General features: G+C 40.1%; 1 long non-coding RNA gene across 4 annotated transcripts in view; it reads right to left on the bottom strand.

The window, feature by feature from the left end:
• Nucleotides 1–21,146, bottom strand: part of LOC141557649 (uncharacterized) — a 92,961-nt gene that overhangs the window by 45,625 nt on the left and 26,190 nt on the right. The window lies entirely within an intron of this gene.

Here is a 21,146-nt window from a genome sequence, read left to right as displayed (position 1 = left end):
AAGGCAACTCCCAGGCCCTGGCTGCCATGTGGGCCCTGGGCAAGGGAGGGGACCCCAAAGTGGGGTGGCCCAGCTCCACTGGCCCGTCCAAAGGCCAAGGTGAAACGGTAGGAGTGCCGTGCAATTTTATTTACTGCTGAGTTCCCTAGAGACCATCTCATCCAACCTGTACATGTTCTAGAGATGGAATCTCAGGCCCAATGGCAATGTTTAAGTTCCCAGGAAAGTCATGGTGGAATGAAGTCAGGTATCTTAACTCCCAATTCAGGGCTCCTTCCACCACACCATGCTGCCTCTTTGTAGAACCTGAACTCCTTAGGGGAATCTAACCTCATAACCCAGTTAATAATGGGGTTGTGCATCTTACTGCACACTGGGGAAGGCTGATGGTGATAATAACGGTCAGTTTCGGGGACACGTGTGGGGAAGTAGAGAGCTGGGGCTATAGGAGGTAGGATGGTGGACAGAATATAGATATAGGCCCAGATAGAATACTGGATCCCAGAGTTAAGAAGGCCTTCTATTGCTCACCAGTTATGTGATCACTCCTCTGGGTTCTATCACTTAACCTATGAGTTTTGGCTTCCTCATTTGTAAAAAAGATAATAATATCATCATATTTTTTATTATAGCTTTTTATATACAAAACATATGCATGGGTAATTTTTCAGCACTGACCCTTGCAAAACCTTCTCCCCCTCCTCCTCACCCCCTCTCCCAGATGGCAGGTAGTCCCATACATGTTAAATATGTTAAAGCACTATCATCATATTATTAGGGATAATAATATCAGCCCGCTGAGTTGATGCATGATCAAATGAGTAAAGAACTTTGTAATCCTTAAAGGGGTTATATAAATATCAGTTATTATGATTCCTATAAGTTTCTTGAGAGCAAGAACCCTTTTTTGCCTCTTTTTGTATCCCTAGAGTTTAACACACTGCCTAGATGCCTAGTACATAGTAGGCATAATAAACATTTGTTGAATTTGGTTCCTGTATAGTCCAGTCACTCATCAGTAATTACAGACTTACTATATAGTCTTAAAGAGTTTTAACATCTCTGAGGTTTTTCTGGGCAATCTATAATTTCTTGGGCCAAATCCAAACCCCAGCCTGCTTTATTGTACATTTGAGCTAAGAATGGCTTTTACAGTTTTAAATGCAATAAAATTTTATTTTAAAAGTAAAAAACCATTCATGTCAGTGGGGTGGATTTGGCCAGAGGGCCTTACTTTGCCAACCCTGCCTTAGCCAATAGCAAGTGCTTGGCCTGAGCTCTAACCTCAGTAAAGGCTTTCCTGAGACATCCCAGAATCACTAAAAGTTGTGCTGAAAGAGAACTTAGAGAACTTCTAGTTTCCCTCCCCTTATTTTATTAGTGGGGAAATTGAGGCTCAGAAAAGGAAAGGATGTAACCTAACAGAGCTGGTCTGCCTGACTCCCAGCTTAGTCCTTTTTCCATGGCATTCTAGGGGAAGGGATAAAAGGAAGATGAGTAGCCGGAGGCAACATCTGGAATACCATCTGCTGCCAGCTCCTCTCCAGCTAGATCTCAAGCCTGCCTAGGGGCCATCTGGCCATATTGGGAACAAGAACATCCCTCAGTAGCAGCTGGTCATAATCCCCTCAGAGAGAACAGAATATCCTCATCTAGATTCTGGTATTACCTAACTTTAGGTGCTGCAGCAAGAGAGGTCCAGGAAGGAACTGCCTTAGTATCTAGCTTCAGAGACAGAGCCTACCTGTGCCCCATCCAGCGCCAATCAAGGAAAGCCCAGCTCTGCAGGCTGCTCCCACCTCTGAACTGGGGTGTGCTCGGCTCCTAAGGAAATGGAGCTCGGAAAGTCGGGGAAAAAAAAAAAACTTAAGCCAGGAGCTGAGTTCAAATCTAGCCTCAGACACTTAACATTTCCTGGCTGTGTGACCCTGGTTAAGTCACTTAACCCCAGCCTCGGGGGGGGGGGGGGGGGGGAGGGGGGGAAGGGAAAAAAACACCTTAAGCCAGACAATATCAGAAGTAAAGGATTTCATAGATTATACATTGTTGGAGAGAATAGGGATCCTCTAATTTTACAGATGAGGAAATGGAGATCACAATTGGGGAATGATTTGCCTATGGTCACATAGTGGTGAAACCATGACTCAGATTCTTCATAATTTCTCAAAGCCACAATTTCTTCCTTAAAGCAAAAGTATCAGGATTCTTTACTAATTAGCTGGAAGGAAGGTAGGGGAGGTAACAAAGTGTGGAGAAGGAGTGAGAGTCTCAGAGAGCTTTAATCCTGCTACCACCCGGCACCCCCATGTTGAAATAGAATTTAACATTTCCTTGGCTTGCTCCTACCTACCCCCAAACCCCAGTTACAACTGCCTTATAAACTGATGATAAAACCTTCCCTGTGAGAGTCTGCCAACCAGGGGGATAAAGGGCACTGAGTCTGTGGATCACTCACTTTCCCCGGCTAGCAAACTATTCCCTTGGACCATTGACCTAAGGTCTTTCTGAGGAACAGAAGTCCTTAAAGGAAGCTGGCAGCACCCTCAGTACTTTATACATCATTAAGCTCAATTTCTCCCCAGGCTGAGGTTTGCAAAGACCTGTCAGCCTAGTTTTCCTTCTCTAAAAGAATTAGATGAGTGATGAGTATCTTCCCTTAGAGATTAAAAACAACAACAACAACCACCAAGTTGTGGGTTTCCATAAATCTCCTTTATAAATTCTCCATTTTTTAAGGGGGAGTGCTGGCTATTGGTAGAAAGAACTCTGGGTTAGAATCAGGAGAAACCTGGGTAAAAGTTCTGGCCCTGCCACTAATCTGAGTTTTGGTGCGAATCTCATCACTTCTCTAAACCTCATCTGTAAACTGAACATAATAACAACTCACTTATAAATGTCCCCAAATCAGTCTCCACGGCTTCTCACACAAATCTCCTTTTGACTTGTGTCTGCCCCTGATAAAATCCGAATTTTGCTCCCTTATTTCTCCAATAAAAGGAAAAGTCAGACTAAGGAGTTTTATTTAAGCCAACAAGAAAACAAAAAGACTTGAATTATAAACAGTGGAATTATACACAACTCTGCCTCCCTCTCCCTCCTCACCTTCCATCCTATAGAATCCTCCATATTTATAAAAGTATTCTGTGGTTGAGGTCCTTCACCATCCCTAGCATTCAAGTTTGCTAGACATCAAGCAACCCACCCCTCTGATGATAAACTCCACAATTCCTTAAAAAAAATAAAAAATAATTATCTAGACATACATAAGATTACCTTAAGGTTCAGCCTTCCTAGAGAGAAAAGGATTTAAGGTTGACCCCACTTTATCTGGCTCTGTATAGGCAGTCAACAAACATTTATTAATAATCCTGAATTCAAATCTGACCTCAGACATTAATTTAGGCAAGTCACTTTACCTATATTTGCCTCAATTTCCTCAAATATAAAATAACTCCTGCCTCCCAGAATTGTTGTGAGGAACAAATGAGATAACGATTGTAAGGCTATTATGATTGTGAGAAATACTGAAAAGTTGGGTTTCCTCAAGAGTATTGCAAGCTTTGAGGTAGTGTAGGACAGTGGGTACCACTGACCAAGAGGCTTTCAGAAGGTGAGAGGTTAAGGAAGGTTAGGATTCACCGAACAATTAAGTGATCAATCAAAGCCTAGAATAAACAAAGAATTGGGGAGCTAGAAAGGCCCAGGAGGATTCAGCCAATCAGAAAGCGTCTTGTGGTTCTGAGAAAACCATAAACTTAAGATAATAGCTGATTTAGCCCAAACTAGTTGGATTCAATGACCTGACCAGGTTATTGGTCTGCTTAATAGACTAATTGAATATTAAACAACACACCTCAGAGGGAGGAGTTTTCTGCCATTTTTGAACATGGGATGTACAATGAGGGAGGGGAAACATGTTTATACATATTAAGGGGAAACATGTAGTGGGCGTATCAGAAAGATTGTACCCCGGATGAAACAGACTAATCCCTGCTCTGTAGGGAGGAGCTGCGCCACATTAGCATGAATAAAGGTTCTCTCACTTCTCTACTCAGGGCTCCCTCTTCCTGAAGAGAAGAGGGCCCCCGCTTCTGGACAGAAACGTCAAAATGATTCCTTAAGATTCTTCTTTAATAAGTTTTCCTCAATTTCTGATTTTCAGTGTCAAGAGTGGATATCTAACATGATGATAATGATTAAGCACCTACTAAGGCCCAGTACTACTGAAGGACAAAGTTCCCCTTTGCTTGTCTCCATTGTGGCCCTATCCATCGCTACTGCTCAACTTCACATCTAGCTTGATCCCCAAGTTCAGCCTATCTAGGAACTCATCCTTTATGCCTGTACCTCCCCCTTTGTCCCGGCTCTCTCCAAACCCTACCAAGCCCTCTAACCACTCAAAGGAGCCTTAGTCCTGGAAGGGCTATTGAGCCTGCAGAAATCCCTCCAGGAAACTGAGTCCAGTTCTGCCACAAAGAAAGGAAGCTCCCTGAGGGCAAGAACTAGGTCCTTGCCTTTCTTTCCATCCCTAGCACTTAGTACACAGTCCTGGGGCATCCTAGTGAATAATAAATTATTTCACTGACAACTAAGTTCCTCCTGACCAGCTTAGTTCTCTGTCTCTTTTCTTATTTCCATTCCTCCTTTAAGAAGCCAGTTACAAAGGTAGAGCTCCAGTGTAGGAATAAATCAAATTTGGTTTTAAATAGTAGCCAGGCTAGGCAAGTTCACATCTTACGAGGAAACTCATCAAGGAAAGAGCAAAAGCTCCATCCTGTTTACCTTATTAATGAGGAATTAACCTCTGTAAGGAAAGCTCTTAGGCTGGCTTTAACCTCCCTTCATACAAAGGGTTTTTATAGACTAAGAATCCTTTTAAAATTGTGATGACTATTTTTCAATAGAATAATTTTCCTTTTTAATCCTATTTTATGCATTTAGAAACATTGTTCTGAGAAGAGGATCACAGGCTTCACTAGACTGCCTAAAGTTTCCATGAAATAAAAACGACTAAGAAACTGCACATTGCTGTAATGACGAAGTTGTAAATGACCCTTTGAGAAAAATAGTACAAGAATTATCCTCATTTTATAGATGAGGACAAAGGGACTCTCCTTTGCCCAGAATCACCTGATTCAGACTCCAATCCTCTTGTCCCCTCACTGGTTTCCTGGATACATCAAATGAAATAATGGATGGAAAGGCCACTACACTTTTTCAAGAAGCTCAGACAATTACCTGAGCAAGACAATTACCTGAGTTGATGGCTTTTCTCTCTAACCTTCCATTTTGAACAAATAATAGGCATTTAGAAAAGTTGAGGCTTCTAGAACTGGTTTGTTACTAAGAGAGGAAGGAAGAGGGGAATTCTAGTCCAACCCAGCTGGCTAGGAGGAGACTGGCTAATTCTAGGTCCCCCTCAACTCACCAGTAGTGCCTCTGCTGGCCTCTCTCTGAAACTCTTCTTCCTCAACTCCCTTTCCCTCTCAAGTCCCAGTGACTTATTTCAATTTCAGGAGAAGTCTTCTAGGATTTCTAAACACTTTTATTCAGCATCTTCTCCCCCGGCCCTGCTTAATGGCTGTAGTGGAAAGAACATTATATTAAGGGTCAGAAGACTTGGGTTCTAGCCTCAGCAGAGATCCTAATTGGATAAATTTCTTGGCCTCAGATTTCCCATCTGAAATGGATGAGTTGGTCTAAAAGACATTTAAGAATTTACCCAGTTTGGTCTGATATTGTCTAATTTCAGATCTATGTCCTCAATTCAATTGAGCATTCAGTAAAGCTTCTTGAGGGAGTCCTTAGAAGTTTACATTCCACCATGTATGCTTTAACATCTTTTTAATCATTGTTTTTGGATCCAGGTCCATGTGGCATGCTTATACATCAGACTTAGAGGTGACACAAAGTACAAAAGAATATCTAACCCTTTAGATAACCATCAGAATCCAAAAAAACAAGCTAGAATTTTAATAAGGATAAATTATGAAATTTAATAGAGATAAATAAGTTCAAAAAATTGATTTTACAGGTGTAAAGATAAGGGAAAACTTGGCTGGATAGCAGTTTTTCTGAAAAAGATCTGAAAGGCATTAGTGGGCTAAAAGCTCAATATGATATGGCAGCCTCTCCCACCACCACCCCAAAAAATATGATCTTAAATTACATTTTTAAAAGATGTTATTTTTAAGACTAGGAAAAATATATTTTTGCTTCTTGATGCCATGATCAGATCACATCTGAAACACTGTTTAGTCCTGGGCACCTTATTTTAGGAAAAGCACTGATTAATTGTAGTGTCCAAAGAAGGACAACAAAGATGCTAAAGGACATTGAGAATTTACCATGAGGTTCAGTTACAGAGAAGATATTTATCCTGGAGAAGAGAAGATTCAGGGAACATGGTAGCTATTTCTTCAGGCATTTGAAAGGCTTCCTCTTGGAAGCCATAACAGTTCTGTTTGGTGGTCCAGAAGGCATAAATAGAAATAAAAGGTGGAAGTTATTGATGAGGATTGGGGTCCCTTTAAGATTCCTAATTGCCCCACCCATGATTGATCTTGATTCACAAATCCTGGTCAAAGGCACTCTTTAAATATCCGGGGCCCAGCCCCCCACTCTCAGCTCAGCTTCCCCCAGCCCTCACCTGATCTGGGCTAACTGAAAAGCCCCCAGAACTGGGTACTGCCCATCATCTTCTAAGTATAAAAGAAACAAGCTGGAATGCCCTCATTGCAGGAGCCCTCCCAGATAACACATGGTATCCTACCGACCATGTAAGGGTCCCTGCCCGCCAACGGCCACCTTTGGCCCTGGCGTCTTTCTAACTGAGCTTTACTTCCAAATTCCTACAATAAACCTTTTACTTATCAATCTAGGTTTTCAGGCCTGTAAATTCATGTTACAGGGGACACTGCACCTTATGGAATTATCTATGTGCTGAGAAATGGGGTTCCTCCTTTCCTTTCCCTCATTATTATGAAGAGGCATATTTAGACTATGCAGGAAAAAAAATATGTCCTTACAATTAGAACTATCCCCAAAAGGAATTGAATGTAAAATATTAGCACTACTGTCTATCTACCCAGGTTACTTATACCTTCGGAATCCAATACTTAATGTGCAACAAGAAAATTGCATTTACACACATATATTGTATCTAGGTTATACTGTAACACATGTAAAATGTATGGGATTGCCTGTCATCTAGGGGAGGGAGTAGAGGGAGAGAGGAGAAAATCTGGAAAAATGAATACAAGGGATAATGTTATAAAAAAATTACTCATGCATATATACTGTCAAAAATTATAATTATAAAATTAATTTTTTAAAAAGAGATTAAAAAAATGAAGACCAACCAAAAAAAAAAAAAAAAAAAAAAAAAACTATCCCCAAAAGGAATAGACTGCTTCAGGAGCTAATGGATTTCCCCTCATTAGAGTTCTTCAAAGACTAGACAGCTATTTGTTAGCTCTGTTGGGGAAAGAATTCTTATTTAAGATCAATATGAACCAGAAGACACTTCTGAGGCCCCTTTGATTTCTGAGATTGTGAGAAATATTTATTAAGCATTCACTACATATAAAGTACTGAGCTAGAGGCAAAGAATTTAGGGAAAATGAGCCATTTCTTGCCTTCATGTTGCTTTGAGGTAGGGGAGGGAAGAGAAAAAAGGAAGGGGAATGGAGAAGGATAAGACAGAGAGAGAGAGATAAGGATGATGAAGGCTAGAATGTGCTAAGGATTGGCAGAGATGCAGATAAAGTAGTCTTAAAAATTTTTTGAGGAGCACCAGCCCTGAAGTCAGGAGGATGCAAGTTCAAATCTGGCCTCAGACACTTAACATTTCCTGGCTGTATGACCCTGGGCAAGTCACTTAACCCCAATTGCCTCCCCTCTCCCCCCAAAAAATTTTTTTTTGAGAACTTTCCTTTCATAATATTATAGATCTAGAAAACTGGAAGGAAATCTGATTAGACAGGGTCTATTCCAAGTCTTCTCCTTTTACCAATGAGGAAACTAAGTAGAAGAAAAGTACTTGTCCAAAAAACAGCTAGGTGGTATAGAGGATAGAGTTCCAGGCCTGAATTCAAATCCAGTCTCAGACTTAATAACTGTGTGACAAATCACCTAACCTTGTCTGCCTCAGTTTCCTTAACACTGAAAATGAGCTAGAGATGAAAATGGCAAACCAATCCCACACCTCTGCCAAGAAAACCCTAAAAGGGCTCGTGAAGAGTTGGGCATGAGTGAAATGACTCAATGACAATGTTTGCCCCAAATCTCATAGGCATGAAGTAGCAAGCCAGGATTTGCACCTAGATGCTGCGACCTGAAAGCCAGTGTTGTCTTTCTATTAACCCTATTGTCTCTGAGGGGAAGGACCAGGGAGAGCATCACTGCTGAAGATGACACCAGATCTGGGCCTTGAGAATGGACTTCTACCATGCTCATCTCATGTTCTAAAGAAAACTTCAGGAAAAAAAAAAAATTATTTGCCTTTCCATTGTGTATCCCTACATGACTTTGGGAAAGTGATTTCTTCAGTTCCTTGCTCTACAAAACAAAGGGACTGGGCTAAGTGGTCTCCAAAGATCATGGTGAAATCATAGGATTTAGTGCAGCCAGGAATCTGAAAGACCCTTCATTTCACAAACATCTCCCCATCTTTAAGATCCTTTGTCCTATGCCCACCTCCTGAGCTCTGTCTTCCCTCCTTCTCTGTTCTCTAATAACTCATCTTCATGTTTTCTTCCCTTTTCTAGGATTCCTAAAGGTGGAATAATGTCATTTCATTTAACTTCTCGTTCCCATAGCAACAGTAGCTCTGTAGCCCCAGCACAGAGCTCTTCTCACAGGCACAGGAGGCTCTCAGGAATGTCTATAATTTGGATGAAGATAATGCTGACGATTCAGCTTTAAACAATCCCAGTGGCCCCCTTCCCCTCAGACCAGCGGGACTCTCTGTGAGGGTATATAGCCTTCTCCTGGCTAAACCAACAACATCCCCTTCCCCTACTCCCTGCAAGTAACATCATCTTCCCCTCTCCTTTTTGGCATTTCTTTTCTATTCTGCTTCTCCAGGAAGTTTTCCTTAACCTTCCTGCCCGTTTCACTATGATCTCTCCATCCTCTGACCTACACAGCTCTTGTCTGTACGCTTCATTTGGCTACTTTTAATCCTACACTGCTTTTTGGCATCTCTTATCATTGCCTTGCAGTGTTGCTAGGCGGGTCCCAGATACTGAAACACAGTCGGGGAGAAGCAGCAAGGTGGGGAGGTCCCCCAATTAGTCTGGCCCAGGTCCTAGATAGATTCATTCTGGAGGAGAAAACACATGAGAGAGCAGTCTTCAAATATCTGGAGATGTCAAGGAGAAGAGGAATTAGACTCCTTCTGCCTGGCCCCAGAGGCCATTGATCTTGGATCAATGGGGGGAAGTTAAAAGAATCAATATCAGCTGAAGACCAAGGTCCAACTTCTGAATGATCAGAACCGTCCAAAAATGGAACAAGTTGTCTTAATGAGCTCCCTGCCACTGGAAGCAGACCCTATATGATGACTTTTTAGTGATATTGAGGAGGCATTCATACTCCACGTAGGGGTTGGGCAGAGTCACCTTTAACTCCAGGATTCTATGATTCCATGGTTGTTTCATTTGCTAAGATACTGAACTGGCCTCAACTCACAGCTTATAAATCCCTAATGATTTATTTTCTTCTACCAACCAGTCAGCCAGAGGCACCAATTAGTGTAAAGCAAAGGAATTTCATGAAATAGCTTAGTCAGAAAAATAGCACTGAACTATCCTCCCCAAAAACCTGGGGTATGCTCTCCCCAAAAAAACACAAATATTACTAGTGGGAAGACTATGACAGGATCTGCATGTTTATATATGTGTGGAAGGCACACATATTGGGAATACATGTGAATAAATGTGGGAGGTTAAATATGAGAATAAATGTGGGAGGTTACACACAGAACACATATGTGCCCAGGGTACCCAGCTGAAGGAATACTTCATGCCTCCTATACTGAGGCCTGCTATCATCTGGTAATGTCATCAGGTGATTGACCTACTCCCTAGTTTAGCCCTCCCAGAAAGTTGGTGCTTTCTGAAGGAGGCACTTTGATTCTGCTTTCTCCCATTGTATATTGCATCTTTGCTACTCCCTACCTCCCTCTCTCCTTGGCTTCTTCTGGAGTCCTCAGCAAAGGCTCTATCTCTTAAGAATAGATCGTGAAATCTCTCTTTAACTTAAACCTTCAGAGTTTAAATTTTAATTCTTTTTTTTTTTTTTTTTTTAAAGGCAAGGCCCTCACATATCCAATCACAGCTAGATGGGAAAACCTCAGCAGCTTTCTCTCCATACTTTACTTCCCTTAGTGTTTACTTCCAGGGTTCAGCCTTATGGGAACACAAAAGATCCAGCTGGCTGATAAGAGCCTCCGGGCATTTAGTCTTTCTTTGAACTTATGTCCTTTTACTAGCAGGATCAATATCTCTGTCCCATGCCTATATTTGATTTGGGATTAGAAAGTTCCCATTCATGACTACCAGTGCCTGATTTACAGCCTCCATCCTCTTCATATAATTTCATGATTTTTCTTTTTGTCCTCTTTCTTTTCTCTCTCCTTTTTGTCCCTCCGGGATTATTTCTCAAAAAAAATAAAAATAAAAATGAAAAGAGCTGTTTAGATCTGAAATGCCATAGTTTTCTTCAGTCTGCTGAAATTCTTTGATTCATACCATGAAAATGCATACAACTAAACACAAAAGCTAATAAAGGGCAGGATCAAGGTCTTCCTCCTGGCCTACATTCATGGCCTATAATAAAAGAAGGAATGTGGGCCAGGAGGAAGATAATGATGATGGCCAACAATCAGTCTCATAGGTTTTGGGCTGCCCAACATCTATATCTTTGGATAGATACCAATGGAACATGCAAGTTATTAGTTATCCCCTACTCCCACATGATTGACCAACATTCTTTTCCAGTCACATGGGATAATAACCCTATTCTGATTCTTCTACCCAGTTCTTCAGTGATGACATTTTATAACCTATTTATTTATTCAGCATTTGGTCAAATGAGATAATATTTGATTGTTTCCTTCCCCTTCATTGCTCATAATAAAACCCTTTTCTATTAACTTTCTTCAGAAATTGGCATTCCATGACTCACAGCCATCCCACATCACCAGAAAAATATTGTTATTAAAAATATGGACCTTCCTTTCCAAGAGAAGCTTGGAATCATTAAAAGTATCCTGCAATTTCCTAAATGCAATCTTGCTCATTCTCCTCCTCCTGGTTAACTCTAGGCCCACTTCATTGTCCATCTACAGTGCTGTACCAGAAAGATATACTAATTGCCTAGCTCTGTGGGTGGTTCATCTAACTATTTAGTCTAAATGATAGACTTTCTTCATCCACTTGGTTTTTACAATATGAATAGTTTGACCAAATTCTTTTGAGCGATTATAATTCTCATGAAAGAGGTTTTACAATTCCTTGTTGAATTAATAATCATTCCCTAGTGCTTTAGTACACACACACACATACACACACACACACACCATTTTTCTTCTAAAAATCTATAAGATATACAGTGTTAGCCTCATTTTTCATAGGACAAAACTGATTTATCCAAGCTCATTAGCTAATGAATAATGGAATCAAGATGAAAAAAAAATTTAAGTTATGTTTTTTTTTTTTCTTTTGGCATTAAAAAAATGATAAAACATATGGGACCAGAAGACAATTTCTTTTTCTTTTTTTTTTTTTTCTTATTCAGGACTATTCTTTTTTCTTTTTAATATTTTAATAGTTTTTATTTACCAGATATATGCATGGGTAATTTTACAACAGTGACAATTGCACCAAACCTTTTGTTCTAATTTTTCCCCTCCTCGCCCCCCCAAGATGGCAGGTTGACCAATACATGTTAAAGATGTTAGAGTATAAATTAAAATACTATGTATACATGTCCAAACAGTTTTTTTGCTGTACAAAAAGAATCGGATTTTGAAATAGTGTACAATTAGTCTGTGAAGGAAATCCAAAATGCAGGCAGACAAAATAATTAGAGGGACTGGAAATTCTATTTAGTGGTTCATAATCATCTCCTAGAGTTCTTTTGCTGGGTGTAGCTGGTTCAGTTCATTACTGCTCTACTGGAACTGATTTGGTTCATCTCATTGTTGAAGAGAGCCACGTCCATCAGAATTGATCATCATACAGTATTGTTGTTGAAGTATACAACGATTTCCTGGTCCTGCTCATTTCACTCAGCATCAGTTCATGTAAGTCGCTCCAGGCCTTTCTGAAATCATCCTGTTGGTCATTTCTTACAGAACAGTAATATTCCATAACATTCATATATCACAACTTATTCAGCCATTCTTCAATTGATGGGCATCCACATAGTTTCCAGTTTCTGGCCACCACAAACATTCTTGCACATACAGGTCCCTTTCCCTTCTTTAAAATATCTTTGGGATATAAGCCCAGTAGCAACACTGCTGGATCAAAGGGTATGCACAGTTTGATAACTTTTTGAGCATAATTCCAAATTGCTCTCCACAATGGTTGGATGTATTCACAATTCCACCAACAATGTATTTCCCTGTTTTCCCACATCCCCTCCAACATTCTGCATTATCTTTCCCTGTCGTTCTAGCCAATCTGACAGATGTGTAGTGGTATCTCAGAGTTGTCTCAATTTGCATTTCTCTGATTAATAATGACTTGGAGCATCTTTTCATATGGCTAGAAATAGTTTCAATTTCTTCATCTGAGAATTGTCTGTTCATATCCTTTGACCATTTATCAATTGGAGATTGCAGAAGACAATTTCAATTAAAAGAATCATTTTCTAGGCAGGGGAGGCACAGTAAGCCTGGCCCACACAGTTGTACAACTTCAAAGCCCATCACCCATCCTTGTTTTTATTTTGAGGCATATGTAGCACAAACCATCTCACATTCCCAATTCCATTTAGGAGCCTAAAATCAGGTGCTTTAATGGAGAACCTGCTACATTTCCCCTCAGAATTCCCTAAGGAACTCAGGATGTCTTTTCTAATACTATTGCTTATGAACTCCCATCTAGTATAGTTCCCCAAATGTCAGTTGACCAATTAATATCTTCCCCAATATCAGTTAATGTAGTATCCGGACTAGCTCCCTGGAGGATCTCTGGACAAGCCTTGGTCTTAGGTGGAGGAGTAAAGGAGGCAAGAGAGCCACCAAACAGGAGGATCTCTGTTTCTCTCTCCATCTTCTGTGTCTCCTCAATGAATCCTCATCTGTGTCTCCTCTGTGTCTGAGTCTGATTCTCTGTCTGTCTACAGTCTCTGAGTCTGAGATCAAGCTCCAGCTTGAGCTGTCATCCCCAGTCCTCTCAGCCTTTAAATACCTCAGTCTGATTGCATCATTACATCACACTAAGTATATGCAAACTAGAATGATTATATCATTATAAAACACTAAGTATATGTGAACTAGAGAACCATTCTCATCAATCACACTGATTAAATACCTTGCTGTAAGTATCCTTACTTCAAGTATACCTTTCCCAGAGTTCCCCCATTACAAATTAACATAAATTCGTTTTACAAAGGAGTATTACCAGAAACAGTGTATCAAGAACAAGTAGTACAAAACCTTTTTTTGCCCACTCAGTTCCCAAAGACTACAAAGCTTTTTTCCAAGCAGGTTTACTTACTTCTGGTGACAATATACTCTATGGACAAGGTACTCCCCCCCCTTCTTGAAGGATAAGACTAGGAGGCAGGAGATCAGAATTCTAATCTCCTGTCACTAACGTATTTGCTATTGGAAAGAAACCTGAAAGGCAAATGTATATGTGTCATCTACTCCAGAAGATCCTCAAAGACCTTGTTTCTCAGTGCTGAATAACTCTCAATAATAACAATAATACATTACTAATATTATTGTCTATATAGACTATGTCTATATAGTTAGTGCTTTGTGATTTCAAATCACTTTGCAACCTTCATCTCATTAGATTTTATGATAGCATTATAAGACTGATAGTAATATCACCCCCATTTTGCAGATAGAGAAACTGAGACCAAGGGAAAGGAAGGAAGTAGCTAGTTAGTAACAACCAGAATAAAATCCAGGAAATCCTAGAAGGTACTTTCATTGTCTTTTGAGGTAGTCCAATTACCTCATTATCCAGATGAGAAAAGTCAGATTCTGTCACCTTAAGTGAGTTCTCTAGGGTCACACAGCCAGCAGAACTAGCAGAACCAGGATTCAAATCCACTTCAGTCTCCATATCCAGACTCTTCCCACCCCCTCCATTCTCTAGTCTTACAAAACTGGCTGAGGGCCCTGGAAAGTCAAGTGATTTGCCCCTAATCACCCCAGCTAGTCTATGTCAAAGGAAGCATTTGGACTTAGGTATTCCTGAAGCCAAGGCCAACCCCTGTAGCCACTAAGACAAGTAGCTTTTCCTACTATAATAAAGAAAAGCCTATACAAAAATGTCAGCTGTCCAGAATTAGCTGCAAATGTACTATGCCAAAAAGTTGAGCAATTACTAGGGCTAATTATGTTGAAAGACTGTAATGCAGGATATTGCCCTAAAAGCACTTTCAAATGAGCAAAGAGGTCACATTTTTAAAGAATCAATTACATATTTCCATTTTGCTGCAAACACCGAACAAATGTGTTTTACATTCTAATTAGAAATTCAAGAAAGAGCATGATTTTTCAGAAATCTACCCAAATGTTCTTTCCATAAGCAGAATTATAAAATGGGTGCCCCCAAAATGACACTATTGATTTTTTTAGAAGTCAGTAGACTGGAGCAAAAGGCTAGAAAACAAAGTGTGACTTCATCCAGAAGATATTAAAATATAAAATATGTCACTGGTTTAGGCTGGTTCCAATCCTTGAATCTGCTATTGTTCATTGTAATAATAGTTTATAATTCTCTAGCACTTTAAAGTTTAAAAAATGCCATTTTCACGACAACCCTAGGAGGTGGTTAAGTTAATACAAGTATCATTATTCCCATTTTACAGATGAAAAAACAGAGGTTCAGAGAAGCTAAGTAACTTCCCATGGGTCGCATAGCTATCAAGTGGCAGAGCCAGGATTAGAACATAGTCCTCTTGAATCCAAGTGAGACACTCTTACCAATCAATCCTGTGGATGGATCCTTATTGATTGCTCATCACCACAAAACTGATCATGAAGATTTTTATCAGCTTTGGTACTCACACCTCATCAGGAACCTCAATTGCCTTTGCCCCTCTGATTGGAGGACCTGAGGACAGAGCAAAAATTCCCCCCCAAAAGTCTTCCCAAAGTCTTCATATAAAAAGGGATAATAATCCCAATATTTCATTGCTGCTGCACTGCTTAGTTTCTATTCTGCCATCATTGTGTCTCAGAAGTTGGATCCTCCTCCCACTCCCAGATCTTCAGCTTTTTTGATGTACTGTCTTTCTGTCCCCCACCCCAATAAATTATAAGAACTTTGAAGATAGGGACAGTCTTTTCTTTCCTTAGCACAATGCCCAGCACATAGTTGGCCCTTAATGTTTACTGTACTGACAAAAAAAAAAAAAAAAAAAAAAAAAAGCCAAGATGAATCCAAATAGAATTTTAGCACTGATACAGTCAATGTTAAGATCAGAGGTAGCTTTTCTTTTTACTTAAGGCCCTTCCTAATTCTCCATAATGTCTGTTTTCTTATGCTCAAAGTTACTCTACATATATTTCTCATTTACTCATCTCTCTACATATTTGTTCTCCCCGATAAAACGTAAGCTTTTTGAGGCCAAGGACTATTTCTTTCATGTCTTTATATTCTCCTATGTTACCCCCAAGCACATATGTTAAATGCCTGGAATATAGTAGGAACTTAACAAATGCTTATTAAATGTAATTGAATATTAGGAGGGGAAATAGAAAAATAAAAAAGACCAGACACTAAGGGGGCTGGGTAACTCATAATACAGCATAGTCAATGTTGAGGAATTCAGAAGGGAAAGAGATGTCTGTTGACTGGGATGGTTGAGTGAGGCTTCCTGAAGGAACTGGGCCTTGAAGGATAGACTAGAAAGAAGCAGTAATCACAAAGAACCTTCGTGGTTGCAGCAAGAATAGCCTATGCCAGATTAATCTTTTAAGAGGGTTATTAAACTGCCAGATCAAGAGAGAGCTATCAATATAGTTTATGTGGAACTTAGCAAAATGCTTAAGTCTTTTGTGCTATTCTTGTAGAAAAGATAGAGAGATCTGAGCCAGAATGAAGTACAGTCAGGTGAATTCAGAGCTGTTTGAATGGCTAGATCTTAAAAGCAGTCTTTAGGGGTTCAATTTCAAAGGAGGTCTCAAGTAGAATATCCTAGAGATCTGTGTTTGACCTTGCGCTATTTAACATTTTTAACATCAAGGCACAGATCTCTACTTTTCTATGTGCTTGCAAGGGCAACAGAAGAGAGAGCCCACACTTTGGATAACATTTGCTGTTCCGTTATTTCAGTCTTGTTAAACTTTTCATGACCCCATTTGGAATATTCGTAGAAAGACATTAGAGTAATTTGTCCTTTCCTTCTCCAGCTCATTTAACAGATGAGGAAACTAAGGCAAACAGGTTAGGTGACTTTCCCAGGGTCACTCAGCTAGAAAGTGTCTGAGGCCAGATTTGAATTCAGGAAGAAGAGTGCTCCTGACTCCAGGACTGGCACTTTATATACATTGTACTACTACCTAGCTACCCTTGGATAACATAGTCAGGAACAGAAAGATCTTGACGGGTTAAAACTTTGGGCTGAATCTAGTAAGATTGAAATAGGAATAAATGTCAGGTCTTAACTTAGGTCGCAAAAAACAACTTTACAAGTAGGAGGTGTAAGAGGCCACTTGGGTGTCATCCTCAGCTGTTACTTTCTCTCACTTCAGAGATCCAGTCCCTGCTCACGTCTTGTTTCTTCCTGTGACATCTTTCTTACAAGCTCCTGTCTCTCTTCAGGCACTGCCACCACTAGGGATGGATCCTCCAGACTCACACCTGGACAACTGCAGTAGACTGCAGCTGGGTCTTCTTGTCTCATTCTCCACTCAGCTACCAAGATGATCTTCCTAAAGAGCCACTCCCTGGACCAGTAAACTTCAGTGACTCCTTATGACTTCTATGATCAAATAAAGAATCCTCTCTTTAGCTCTCCAAACCATTCAAAATTTAACCTCTTTCTCTTTCCAGGCTTCTTAGACCTCCCTCCCTTTACTTTGCAATCCAGTAACTTTAGCTTTCTTGCTGTTCCTTTTGCAAGATACTCCATCTCCCATTGCCTCCCACTGTGCCTCAGGTCTAGAACATTCTCCCTCTTCATCTCTGACTTTAAGCTTCCCTAGCTTCCATCAAATCCCAGCTACAATCCTACTTTCTGTAAGAAGCCATTCCCAGTCCTCCTTAATCACAGTGCCTTCCCCCCCTGAGATTCTCCATGTCCCCTCGCCCCAATTTATTCTTTAGCTATTTTGTTTCTAGATAGTCATTTGTAGATTGGGGGCAGCTAGAATACTGGGCCTAGAGTCGGGAAGCCTTCCAGTTGGAATCCAGTCTCTGATGCAAGCTGTGTGATCCGTAGTAAATCACTTAATCCATGCTTGACTCTTTTCCCCCATCTGTAAAATGAGCTGCAAAAGTAATGGCAAACTACTCCAGTACTTTATCAAGAAAACCCCAAATGTGATCACAAAGAATTAGACACGACTGAACAACAATTTGTACATTGTCTTCTCCCATGAGATTGTGAGCTCTTGGAGGCTAAGAGCTGGTTCTGTCCTTCTTTATGTCCTTTGGACTTGGCACAGTGCCTGGCATATAGTAGGCTCTTAATAGTTGTCAGCTGACTGACTAGGCAGTAGTTTATCTGACACAACTCCAGGGGGTCAGCAGTGGGATATGCAATCAAAAAAGCTAATGTTAAAGAGCAAGTCAAATTTTTGGAAAAGCTGTAATGTCTAGGACTAAGGAAATGAACTTCTCACTCTACTTAGCTCTGACTCAAGTAGTGTATTTCGTCAAATGGTAAGGCCATTGGTGAATCAGCCAGAAAGCTTCCCGAGAGAGGCAATTTCTCTTAGAGAAGAAAAGACTTGGGAAGTCATGAGAACCACCTACAAGGACCTGGAGGAAGGGGGCTGTCCTGCAAAAAGAAAGGTTCTAGCTGAATTTTATTAGGAAAATCTTCCACATGTTAGAACTATACCAGAGAGGAATGGGCTGGCCTGGAGCAAGCTCCCCTCCCTGGAGGACTTTGAACAAAGGGAGATCAGTGCTTGCTGTAGGGAAGATTCTTTATTCACTTGTGGGTTAAAACTACACATGCTCTGAGCTTCCTTCTAACACTAAGATTCTATGAGACAGTAAATAAACATTTATTTAACGCCTACTATGTGCCAGGCACTGCCCTAAGAGCTTTTACAAATATCTCTGCCATGGGAATGAATCCGAAAGATTATAATGAGAGTCAATGCTTCCCCCTAGTGGGACATCTTAGTAATTACTAACTGAACCCACCTGAATGAATCTGAGGTGCAGAGTGCTTCCTTAGCTGAGGAAACCCTTGACTCCAGTACCCTGCTGCACTAAACTTAGCTACCTATGTCCAGAGCAAGCACCACAGCCATTTTCTCCTCGGAGCCCAAGAAAGAGCTGTGGGATAGCGTGGTGTAGTGGAAAGAAAATGTCAGTTCTGGTCCTTGCCATTAATTACGTCTGTGATCTGGGACAAGTCACTCCTGTCTTAGCCTCAATGTTCTCATCTGTAAAAATAAGAGGGCTCTCTACACATATTTAGTGTTTTTAGGTTTACATAATATTTTATGTCCATTATTTATTTTTTTTTCTCACAGCCCTGTTATACATTGGCAGAGCATTTTACAGATGAAAAAAAATAAGACAGAGGTGGGGGGGGGGGAGTGGGGAAGGGAATGTACAGTCCAAGTCATACATGTTAGTACCAGAACTAGAATTCATGACTTCCAGTCAAGTGCTCTTTCCCCTAAACCACAATGCCTTCAACCCAATAATGCCAGTTCTACCCTTGGGGCTCACAAAGATCAGGTCTTATCTCCCATGATATCATTGAAGACGGAGATGTTATCCTTCTCAGGTCTTCTCTTTCAAGTCCAGGATGGAGGGAAGAAGGGTAGGGAATATGAGGAAAGGTATGGAAGTGGGGAGACAGTAAGAGGATGGGGGATTGAATTGATTAGGGCAGAAGCTCATTAGTTACAAAGAGAGAGCGAAAAAGAAGAAAGAAAGAGAGAGAAAGAGGAAAAGGGAAGGGGAAGAGAGGAAAAAGAGAGAAGGGGAGGAAGAGCAGGAGAAAGAGAGAGAGGAGAGGGAGAGAGAATGTTGCAACAGATGAAAAATGAAATGCCTGAGAAAAACAAAGATTTCATCAATTTATTAAGCAATGCCTCAGTTTAGGACTAGACCTCTGAATATAAAAGGAGACAAACGTTTAAATATTAAAAACAATTAAATAGATATTTAAAACAATCAAATAAGGTCAATTAATTAAAAGGAAATAATATACTATTAGGTAATCTGTTTTCTAACTGGATAAAAGATTAAGGACTTTCAAAGTTGGGAGGGGGAGAGAAATATATGGCATTCCCTGAATTCAGAAAAGGAGTTATCCCACTCCCCAAAATGTCTTTTTTTTTTTTTCCTCTGAGGCTGGGGTTAAGCCCAGGGTCACACAGCTAGGAAGTGTTAAGTGTCTGAGACCAGATTTGAACTTCGGTCCTCCTGAATTCAGGGCTAGTGCTCTATCCACTGTGCCACCTAGCTGCCCCCCCCAAAGTGTCAATCAAAGTCAAACAATAACTTATTGAACAGTGGGCCAGTTTTCAAATAAAACATAAATGAGTCTATAATTCATGCAATTCCCACAATAACAATCTAATCTCTTCAATTCCCTCAATTTTACTCATTTTGGGGGAGTAGATAGTCTACTCCCCCTATTGATCACTTATATATAAGGTTTTTCATAAATTCATAATCAGAATTATGTAAGTCAGCTTACAGATTAAACTACAGAGGACTCACAATTGACTACTTTTGAGAAAGGAGATTTACATGTCACCAAGGTAACCAAGAAAACTTAAACATAAACAGCATGAAAAAAAGCCAAAATAATTCAATGATGATTATCAATATTAACTAATATCAGGTCTCCTTGTATTCTAGTGATCCACTGCTAATGTCCATTTAAGCATATTTTGAATCCCAGATTTCACATGTAGTTTTCTGGTCCTTAGAAATATCATCTCTTGAATGTTTTGAAATAGGTTTTATTCTCAGGGCAATTCTGAAGAGGGCTGTTTTTCTAGTTCCATATCATTTGTAAAGGTTCCATATTAAAATCTTCCAGGACGTAATATAATTTAGCACAATCTCTTAAATTTGGTTCTTCAATCCTAAAATGTTAGAGAATTTCCATTTTTATATGCCACTTGCTGTTTTCATCTTTACCTAAGGACTGTATACCTTATATAAAAATCTTTTTTTAGCTTTTTATTTTCAAAATACGTGTATAGTTTTTTAACATCCACCATTGTAAAACCTTGTGTTCCAAATTTTTCTCCCTCCCTTTCCCCTACTCCCTCCCTTAGACAGCAAGCAATTCAATACTTATACAAAAATCTTTTTAAAATATTCACGAGAGGTACTACTACATACCTCTCAGATTGGCTAAGATGACAGGAAAAGATAATGGCGAATGTTGAAGGGGATGTAGGAAAACTAGGACACTGATACACTGTTAGTGGAATTGTGAACAGATCCAACCATTCTGGAGAATGATTTAGAACTATGCTCAAAAAATTATCAAACTGTAACCCAGTTTGACCCAGCAGTGTTTCTACTGGGCTTATATCCCAAAAAGATCTTAAAAGAGGGAAAGGGACCCACATGTGCAGAAACGTTTGTGGCAGCCCTCTTTGTAGTGGCTAGAAACTGGAAACTGAGTGGAAGCCCATCAGTTGGAGAATGGCTGAATAAATTACAGTATATGATGTTATGAAATATTATTGCTCTATAAGAAACGACCAGTAGGATGATTTCAGAGAGGCCTGGAGA

This window comes from Sminthopsis crassicaudata, chromosome 2, assembly GCF_048593235.1.
Source record: "Sminthopsis crassicaudata isolate SCR6 chromosome 2, ASM4859323v1, whole genome shotgun sequence".
Taxonomy (NCBI): domain Eukaryota; kingdom Metazoa; phylum Chordata; class Mammalia; order Dasyuromorphia; family Dasyuridae; genus Sminthopsis; species Sminthopsis crassicaudata.
Note: the sequence above shows the minus strand (reverse complement) of the source record. Positions and strands in the feature narration are given on the sequence as shown.